The sequence below is a fragment of the Anopheles funestus genome, chromosome 2RL (genome assembly GCF_943734845.2).
Source record: "Anopheles funestus chromosome 2RL, idAnoFuneDA-416_04, whole genome shotgun sequence".
Taxonomy (NCBI): Eukaryota; Metazoa; Arthropoda; class Insecta; order Diptera; family Culicidae; genus Anopheles; species Anopheles funestus.
The window spans coordinates 94,419,342-94,430,217 of record NC_064598.1 but is presented as its reverse complement, the minus strand read 5'-3'; positions in this window follow the sequence as shown (position 1 = coordinate 94,430,217).

Genomic DNA, 10,876 nt, shown 5'->3' with positions numbered 1-10,876 from the left:
CAGGGAGTAAGAGCGAAAAGTAAATAAATCGAATCAGAAACACATTTATTAATAGAGTTCCACGTGTGGTTGTACGCCTGGTGCTGATTCGGTGCTACACAGCACTGCTGCTTAATTATTTCATTATTCGACAAACGTAATAACAACAGTGTGTGCCTCGGCACTGCTCTGGGAACGCGCGTTTTTCCCGTGTGCGCCCTGTGTTTTGGCGAACCTTTTTCCTGGTACTCATGTTATGACGTGACCGAAGAAAATTTATCGTTTCAATTAATTTCACTAAAAGAGATCATCTGGACTCAATAAAAATTTCTCGTGTCTCGCTTCCGGGCCCCCGTTTTTCTGCCGGAATACAACTACGGGCCCCCCGGGTGAAAATGCCTATCACATGTCTAGCCCTAGTAAATCAACGATGATTTTGATTTTCCTGGCAGCGTGCATTCTTGTTGGGTAATGTATGAGCAAACATCGAAAATCCCCGGTAGAAGGGGGGGGGGGGACGAACGTAACACGAACACAAAACAGGACACCAAAACGTTTGTTTTTGGGTTTTGAGTTCTTGTTGGCGTTTTGTTTGAAGGAAATAAATTCCCAAGCTGCTCGTCCAGAAACGAAGCAGTAAAATAAATTTCAAATCGAAACCTTGGAATGAATTGCCATTAAACCAATTCGAAAGGAAGTTAATTATGACAATTACAACTTTAACTCCAACTCCACCTACTCCCCTATATGATGGAAGATTCCCTGACTGCGTGTATGTTCGAAAAAACAAAACAAAACGAAAAAAAAGACACTTTCGGACGATATAACAATCAAATTAACAAATGCTTTTAAGTCATTAATTTATTTTAATTTATTTATTCCTTCATAACGATGTGTAAATTGCAGGCACCGGCACAGTACACGGGCCTTTTTCGAGTCGTCCCCTCGGTGTCGGCAAAGGATGGGCAGACATTCAGGATGCAGCATGATTCCGTGGACGTATGATGACAACCACAAACCCGATACACGGGGCAAAAACCCGATGAGGTTCACACCAGGAACTCACCATCCAATTTGAACGTTGTGATCTTGTCTAAGCAAACAATCATCGCATAAATATCCATTTCATTATGATTGCTTTTGCAATCGATGCAAACGCTCGCTCTCGTTTGCGCTCGTTCGTGGGTTGCGCGCGTCCATCCTACGCGACGGCGGAACCGCACATGAATGAAAAGATAGTGGTCAATCCGGTGTTGGGCGCAATGGGATGCATTTATGTTATGCCAGTCAAGTGTACAGCAGGCAACGCAACTGTGATGCGAAGGATTTTCCCAAACCCCAAAATGCTGGAAGTGGTCGCTGGCTTCGAAATGGTCCTATTTGGACGGTGTATCTTGCCCTTGTTCTTCCACTTGTTTTCCCGCCTGTTGTCCTATTGTTTATTCACCGCTAGAAACGTACACATACACAAGTCCTGGACTGTGTCTATTCACTTTTGGGTTGCCAAGATGCTTGACGTATCGTACAGCCAGTAACCGTACCTACTTCCTGATAGCTCGCAACACGCGTCAAACGTAACCAGATAGCGTTGCATTAGTTGGATTTGTTTTGTATAAATGCATTTCGATTCCGAGCCCAACAGCCCACCAAACGCGGTGTGTGCGTGGCCATTGTTTTGTCCGCCCGCGTGTGTTTTGTTACGTTTATAGGACGCCCGTTCCCCCCCAATTTTCAAACCCATTTCGACCCATTTGGGTTTATTATGAAAGGGAAATAAAAATATATCATCACCATATCGACTTACGGTCCGAATCGGGCTAGGTTTCCTTCCCCATATATGGACCAGGGAGATGTGTACATATCGGAATCACGTGCATCGATCTGGTATTTGCACAAATAATGAACATTTCAAACAATACAATGATAAACAGAACCCCCCCCCTTCTCTCTCTCTCTCGACTGTCCTCTTTCTCCCGGAAAAGCCTCATCCTGAACGTATTGTTTGCCAGCCCTTTTCATTGACAATATGAAAAAGCTGTGGCAATTGATCATCGCAAAAATCCCCTCAAAACCAATTTACCGTGGTTTGACCACGGTTTCGATTTAGAGACTAATTTCGTGTTTTCACAAACTCTGGTGCGCCCTGGAACTGGTGGTAGAGTTGCGTTTCACACTAAAACTGGTTCCTCTGCTTCAATCAATGAAATTGCCGAACTCAATGAACTGTAAGACAGTAGCCCAAATGGACAGGTTTTCTTTCTTTTTGTTTTTTTTTTTTGTAGCTTCCCCATGACACCGAATATGTCATCTGTCTTTGCGTCTTTGGTTCGTAAGAATATTCACAACTCATATCCAATTACGGGCAAAAAGTCGACCAGAAGAAACCGTCCTTTCTCCCCCCCTCCCCCACCGAAGACAATCCTAGAGACATGAGTATTTCCTGTGCTAGTTTACGTTCCAATTTTTCGGGGTTTCACGTGCTGCGCAATCTTTGTACCGTAACCATTGGTGTGTGGTTTGATTATTCCACAAAATTTACTCCTTTACCTAAAGTGTACTTTTACAAATGTGGTGAGACACCATTAGACCAACAGCGGGGAGAATCTAGTTTCCCCCCCCCCCCCCCCCCCCCCCTTCATATCAGGTAGACAAACGGAAGAACAATTTTACAGCATCCCGCTTGTGCCTTCCTCTCCCAAAAAGGCCCTCCGCTACAACGGAGAAGCTACAAGTTTCCTCCTGCTAACGAGAGGGACTTCTCTCGTTCGTTTCGGCAATTCGAGATCATTCATATTTTATTAAAACCCTTCACAGGGCATGAAATTCATTGCGAAACGAAACCTGCCGAAAACTAATTAAACATCCCAACAAAAAAGACGGAAACTGAGCACTGAGGGAAGAATTTAAATGTATCATTTAGACGATTCATAAACATGCTCAGTCAACCCTTTTGGGCTTACTAAAAATTTACATCGATGTAATTGTGCGGGTACCATAGTGGTGGAATATGGGAGAAAAGTTGTGGTGGAAAAACTGGGAATGTATTGTAACATGAAGCGGTGCGGTGTGATATGCTACATCTGCTAGATATTGCGCTTCTGTGTGTAGTGATTTTTTCCACAACATAAAAAGATCTTCCACTCAACCATCTTCCTTCCCCGGAGAGCCACCCTTATAGCTTTGCCGGGTAATAAGAGTCCTTTTTTACGATTTTTAATTGTAATAATTTTCCCGCGCACATTTTATTTGTACTAATGAATAAGGAATGAACACGGGAATGAATGCGAATGGTGAAGTACTTACTAGCGTTCATTATAGCAAATCGTTGGCACCTGCTAACAATAAAGAGGCTGCGTACAGTAATTCAAGATAGTGCATAGCCGATACGAAACAAGCATAGATGATGCCAAATGTCCGTATCGATTATGGTGGAAGCAAACCCCCCCCCCCCCCGTGTACATATGTGACCAGTACATCGTGTACCCTTCGGATAGCTCATCATTAGGCAACAGGCGCCAATGGTTTCGGTTGCCGAATTCGTTCTGTTTATGCCTAATCTAAGATCAAAGTTGGTGTACACACACCAACGAAAAATACAAAAGCAAGACGAAGATCGACGCCACCATCCGCGTTCACCTTGACCAAAAGCCCTGCAAACATCATCTTCATCTGGTCAGAAAACGGTAGTCGGAGACGGGCGGAAGGAGAGAGAAAGTAAGAGGGAGAAGAGGGAGGGAAAAAAGGTGGCATCATCCATTCGGCACGATTAGCGATCGTTCAGATTTTTTTTCCTTTTTTGCTGGTGAAGTACAAAAACTTCAAACAAAAACCAAAACAAAAAAAGCATAAAAATAGAAGTTTGCTTTCATCTAGGAACGGAGAGATAGAGAGCGAGAGAGAGAGTAACTGTAAAACGTTCAACAAACATTCAAAAACCCGATTCACCCGATTCGCCATGTTACAGACAGAAATTGGTGTTTTTTATTCACTTATTTCACCCTTTTACTGTCATAATAATGGAGAGAAGAAAGGAATAATAAAGAAAGAAAGCAACAAAAAAAAAAAAAGTACAATCATTATATGATATGCATAAATCATTATGTGTTGCGTTTTTCGTCTTTTGTCGGCGCAACAATAGGATAATAGACAATCGAAACCTAGAATGGAATCAACAGCAAAAGGAAAACAAAACAAGACACAAAACTAAAAGAGTAGAGAGAAGGGAGAAGGTAACAAAAAAAAACAACGACGACAATCGACGATGTGATACACACCGTCGAAAGCAAAAGATTGAACACATTTCGGCGCATTAAGGCGCGCATATCGAGAAGGCAAACGCGTCACGCGCACGGTTGCTAGTGGGGGGGTGGGGGATACTACCAACTTGCCTTTAATATCAGGTACATTCGGTGCGCGGTAAGCAAGAAAAACGGCCTAATCATTTACTGATCGGGTACGCGTCTGTGTATGTTCACCTTTACGGTGCTTTAGTGGTGCCTTTGCCTGTTGCCCTCCTTGTTGCCGTTTTTGGGGGGGTTGGGGGTTGATGGGCATGATTTTCTTTTTTTTGTGTGTGTGTATCTATACGCCCGCGACTGATGGTTGGCCTTTGTTGAGTTGTTCTTTTTTTAGCCCTTTATTTTGTCTCACAACATAACACACGGACATACACATATACCGCATTCACCTGTGTGTGGAGCGCTTCGCGCTGGCGTATCGATTGTTTGTTCTATTTACCTTATGATTCATACGTCCAATTCGGCTACTCGAATAGGAAGGAACGCACCTCTCCTATGCACAAAACACCACCCGATTCATCCGATTCATTCATTCGATTTTCCACCGAAAACCCATTCCATCGGTCAATCGGAAAAATAAACCCCCATAAAAAGGGATGAAAAAAAACGCAGAGCGTGCGAAGGTAATGCAGCTTTGAAGAAAAAAAAACCCCGTCTAATCGTGGTGTGTTCTTCGCGGAGTGTATTCGGCGTTAGTGTCGTTATGCTTCCTCTGCCATCCTCTGCTGCTGCTGCTGTCATTCTCCATCAATGCGTCTCCGTACCGATCACTAACATTTTCCGCCAAGTCATGTACACACACATAACCGACGAATCTCTCCCCCAACCCTTACCACCCCCAAACCTCCCCCCCCCCCCCCCCTGGGTTCAGTTATAAAGAGTCTCCGCCTTTTATCTCAATCGCGGTACGATAAAAGGCGCTTACCTTTTAATGTATAACTAGTTTCGAGAAATTGCCGAAGATGATGATCGTCTTGTATTCGCCGTTGTATTCCGATTGATTTGATTGATGTTTATTGTTGAATCAATTATATTATATCATTATTAATTCCATATGTATTTATTACGCACGCCCGGCGTCCGTTGAGTGACAGTAGTATCCCGAGTCATCTTCTTTGTGCTTTCAAAGAATATATGTATGCCGTATGCGGTATGGGGCTGAAAGGAAAATAGAAAACGAACACAAGACATGAGAATGTGCGAGAAGGTGTAAAGGAAAACAAAGCGTGTCAGAATGTTGCTGCAGTTCAGATAACACACACAAAAAAAAACGCTGATACCATACCGCCCACCACCCGTCACCCTCACAAGCTATAATGGACTGACTCTATGGCCAGTTTCCTCATACAGTTCAACGCTGCTCGGGGCTCTTAAGCTTTAAGCCTTGGAGTGAGTTATGCCAAGCGAATTGCTGTGCTGTGGGTTATTAGAGAGTTAGCGCTTTGCGCATCATTCAGTTGTCAATTCCATCAGCCCGATCGGCAGTTTCAAAAGAAGTGTGTGAAACAACACATTCTACGGATTGTTGAATACAATCCCATTTCAATGCTGGAATGATATTCGATTTTAATAAATGCCTACCTTTGGGAGGCGATTTGAGGCGAACACAATGTCCCTTAGTAGTTTATAGTAGTTGGTTTTGTTTGTCTGGCAACACTGTCACTGTTTTGGAGGTGTCCTTTCGTTGAGGTGTACAATATTAAAATAAGTATTAATCCAGGATTTTATTAAATTTTTGAGAAGAAGACTAAGAAAGAACACTTCAATGGAGAATTATTCCGAATTATAAGGGAACCCGAAGAAGTTTTTGGATTTTGTTGTGATTTGGTGACGAGAAGATCATTCTTTACATTTGGTAGGAGTAGCTAGATGTTTTCTATTATGAGCTGATTGAACCAAACTTCAAGTGACCGAGAAACTACTAAATAATGCAATCTTCTTTTGTTATACTTAAATGGGATATCCTAGTCCGCTTAGCCTCTCTTTCCATCGATAAGGAATAGAAAACAAAGACATTATTCAAACACTCCATAAAACATTCCACAGTGTCATGGAACTGCAGTACGAAAGACACATGATGTTTGTTGATTTCTTTGTAAGACAAACGATAAAACACAACCAAACACACCAAACAACAAAAACTTCTCCAAACTGCACAACAACACTACATCGGAAGGAAAAGGTGAAGAAAAATGCTATGCTTTTAGGCATATTGGATATTCATTTTTTATGAACGACCTAATTTAAACCACAAATTTTGGGCCATTTACTAGGTGCCCGGTCCCTTCTGCCACTCCCATTACAAACGTAATTCTATTGCCTTGCCTTTGCAGCACATTAACCGAAAAACTGTTGAAACACCTGACACAATAATGGAGCGGCAGAGAGCATGGCAAAAACACTGTCTCAGCTTAGCGTTTGGAGGGGACGCGTATATTAATGTAATCTCTTTTTGCTTGAAATATTTAATTCCCACGAAAATATAAATTTAATAATTTTAGCACTTGTCACTCGTTTTGCGCCTTCAGCCGTGCCGGGGCGTCCTTTGGAGAGTTTTCGGAACACCCCGAAGGATGGATGGATATGAAGAATGCAAGTGAAATCACCGAACTTCCATTCCCGTTTTCCAAAGGCAGATAGAATCTCGCATCCCCCCGAATTTGCCAGTTTGCTTTCATCGCCGACACTTTATCTTCGTCGGACTCGTCAAGGACGGGAACGAAGGCACACGGCATTTATAATTTCATTTTCATACCTAGGCGTACGTCTTCTGTGCAACTGCGAGCGTACTGTGGAAGAGACAAACAAAAAAAGAATGTAAAAGAAATTGGAATTAAACATTTATTTCAATTATCCTTAAACATTATGTGCAAAAGTTTGTACTGAAATGGTGTTTAGCAAATGAATGTAAAACCAAAGAACCGACACAAAGTGTGTCGGGCCCCTCACACGCAAGAAGGAATATCCATTTCAATGGTTTTTTTGGCAGAACAAACCTCAAATGGATGGCTTCTTACAATAGATACGTCACCAGTTTTCCTCCACTCTACTGACCATCGTCCCACCAGAGGTGAGAAGGAGGAAACCCAACCAAAATCGCTTATCTTTTTTATCAAACGAACGTCAGCCCGCCCGCAATCGGGCAGAACAATTGTCCGCGAACGAAATAATGAAGACGAAGAAAAAAATCAATTATAATTAAAGGAGTAAGTCATAATCAACAGTAACTTCGGTCTACCCGGCGCCCTAATGAGCGCAAAACCGGAAACCTTTTGATGAATTAAATAGGAGATATTTTCAAAGTTCATTAAACTTTTTGAAGGAAGTAATTATATCTTCTTCCAGGCATCCGATGCGATTCAGGCACCAAGAAGTCCTTTACCACCTGTTTCCATTGCCGGATGGAGTTTGCTTTCACATTTTTCCAATTCCTGCTGTTAATCAAATACATTCATTAGTATCCGCTTTCATCCGCACATTTGCCAAGGACTTTCCATTTCCAAGACAGAGATCTTCCGTTTATCGAGCGAGGGTGGGAAGAATTGTTCCAGGACTGGGTAATCAGTGCGTCAAAAACATTGTTTCATCTACTCGAAAAAAAAACATTTTTCCGGAAACATTTAGCTGCACTTAAAACCCGGCTTCATGTAGCTTAACATAAACTACAAGCTTATGGTTTTGGAATTTAACAAATATTTTACTTCTATAATTTTGAAAAAGGGGCCAACATTGGGATGGAGTGAGGAGGAGAAGGAGGACAAAAATGCAATCGCATGCTGCGTTGCCTGAGGCATTCAATACACAAAAAATGGGGAAAAAAACCATTTCAATACTCATATCGCCATCGTCCACATGAACATAGCCCTTTTATTTCTTGTGTTTTTTTTTCGGATGTTCAATTCGTATTTTTCCTTGCTGCTACTTGCCTTGCTTGCTTCAGTAGTTCTTTCTTTCCGATATCTTAACGTCCAGCAGAAAAACACTCGCAATGCGCTGTGGCCTGTAACTCAATTCCATTCGGATATTTACGTTCCTATCACTGCCAATGTCCGGAAGGGCTAGACACCCTCCCGGGTTTTAGTGTTCAAATAATACCAGAAAATGCTCTTACGGATGAACAAAAAAAGTCAGTCGAACGTGTAATATGGATATGAAATTGTCCCGTTTATGATTGTTTGCACTTGCAGCACGGTGGAGGGAAAAAGCGTTCGAAGCAAAGGAAAACACACGTCCATCCAACCGCGAAGGGGAAAAGGTCCGGTGCCCGGTTTGGGATTCTCGATGGAATCAGCATACTGCTACCGCGTACAATCACTATGGTGCGGGCAATATCTTTTCTGATATGAAAAATAATATTACGCTTATTGGAGAGGTTTTTCTTTTCTGTTGATGCCCGAATCACACAGGAAAATGGAATGCTAGAGCATGAAAGAAAGAAAAAATCCCACATTCGGAGCTACTTTTATGTTTATGTAGCTTATTATATTCTTATCATTCTTCACATAACTTTTCCACCAAACTTTTCCAATGCAACAGTCTGTGCTGTACATGGATGAAAGAGGTTCTAAGCTGATATTGAAATCAATTCTTTTTTCCTTTTCCCACCAGGCTTTTTCCACCACGATTCACGTACCTTTTTGCATAATAATACGCTATTCGATTGATGATCTTCTAAGGAAGCGGACACACCTTTTCTTCCACGGAAGGAGATTGCTTCCGACTTTCTTTATCTTTTCCATCGCAATACTAACTGAGAGGCTTGGCTAAGGATTTGTAAGATTATTACCCGTTAGCTAGAAAGAAAGTACTACGCATAACGGGAATACCATCCGATGAGATTTGGAACTCGCTGCGACTCGAGATGAAAATACTTCATTTATAATTGTGAAATTCATTTATCTTTGTTCTATGGAAAATTTGCTTTGTAATTTAAATTGCAAGAGGGTGAGAAAGGTATTATACCGTGTCGGAAGACATGATACAAGTGTATTTTTGCTTCAAAAGACTGCCGAATATTATTAAATGAAGAACAGAAAAAAATGCTTCCAATTCAACAACAGGTTGTTTGCCGGATTAAGAACGATTCGGGGCTTGAATGTGAGTAAAACCACAATGTATGGTGGACACTCAACTTCTTCTTCTGCTGACATTGTAAGCAGTATGGCATGGAAGGTATTCTGCCTCACTAACCTCCACACCACAAAGACGTTAGGATGGGTTTTGGTCTTTAGACATAGGAGAAAGAGTTTAACAATGTAAGTCATCAATGTGAAGTATTGTCCAGATTATCATGTAGAAATGTATATTAGATGATTAGATATATTAGATGTCTGTGTATAACCACAGAATATAGTGATGATTCTATTAATCTGGGTGGTCTTGGCCTGCCATTTCTCGATTTTTTTTGTTGATTTATTCGCAGCAGGATAGTTAATCCTAATCCTTTATACTTGGTCCATAACGGTTGGAATCTCCTCAAAAGTAATATCAGGATTTTGAAGTTACCATCAAAAATCCTTGGTGGAATCCCCATGTCTGCTTACTATCAAGTAATGTAGGTAAATGTTTTTTAAAGCAATCTATTTTATTGGAGAATCCAATGATACCATTAGTCGACCGATTCAGTCTTTAATTTTGACTTTTAAAAGGAAATGAAAATATTGAGTACACTCAAATATAGGTAGAAATATTAGAAAACCAACTCCGATATATTTCTGGAACACAATTCTATACATTCTTTTTACATGATATTGAGTGAGACACTATAGACTAGTGCTTCGAGCTTCATGAGCATTTTAAACCTAAAGTATACAAAATATAATTTCAATTCCAACAATTGATCACACCTGACACAAGTCAATGTTAATTTTGAGCAGAAACATTTCAATGCCCAGTTCCATGCTCAACAAGTGTACAATTGCAAAAACGCCGTTTGCCGTCTCACACCCATTTGTCACTCTCCCACGCATCCGCATCTCTGCCAAGCATCTGACACCCCATGCCCTAGCAAAACATCGTCCCCTAGTCGAAATATTGGACTGACCGAAAACTCGGCAACCTCCCCCGGGGGAAGGAAGGAAAAAGCAACAGAGAGACGAAGAGGGGAGGGCTTTTGCAGCAACACCGAAAAACCACGCCAAAACCTCGAATCAAAAAGGCAAACGAAATAAATATTGAAGCCCGGAACTGACGAGGGATAAATGTTGTGTGAACTTCCTCACGAATTCCCACTACCCACACGGATGGCGTTTCCCCGTATGGGTGGCGTTTTTTGCGTAGCCCTTGCGCACGCCAACCAACTTCCGATTGAATTTTATTGCCTTTAAATTAATTGTGCGTACTTAGAGTGGCCGGATACAAACACGCATATTTACATACGGCTAGGCCCGAATGCACCGAATGGTCCACACACTAGGACACTGGGCGAGAGATGGCGGAGGAAGGCGGCACGGGGGTAAGAGAAATTGGATGAAATTAAATGGGTTTGGGTGCGATTGTGTCTGGTGAACTACTTGACATGTTTAAGCTCGCGTGAGATTGATTACAAATCACGTACACAATTCATCAATCTGGCAGGACGTACCTCCCATCCGGTTTGT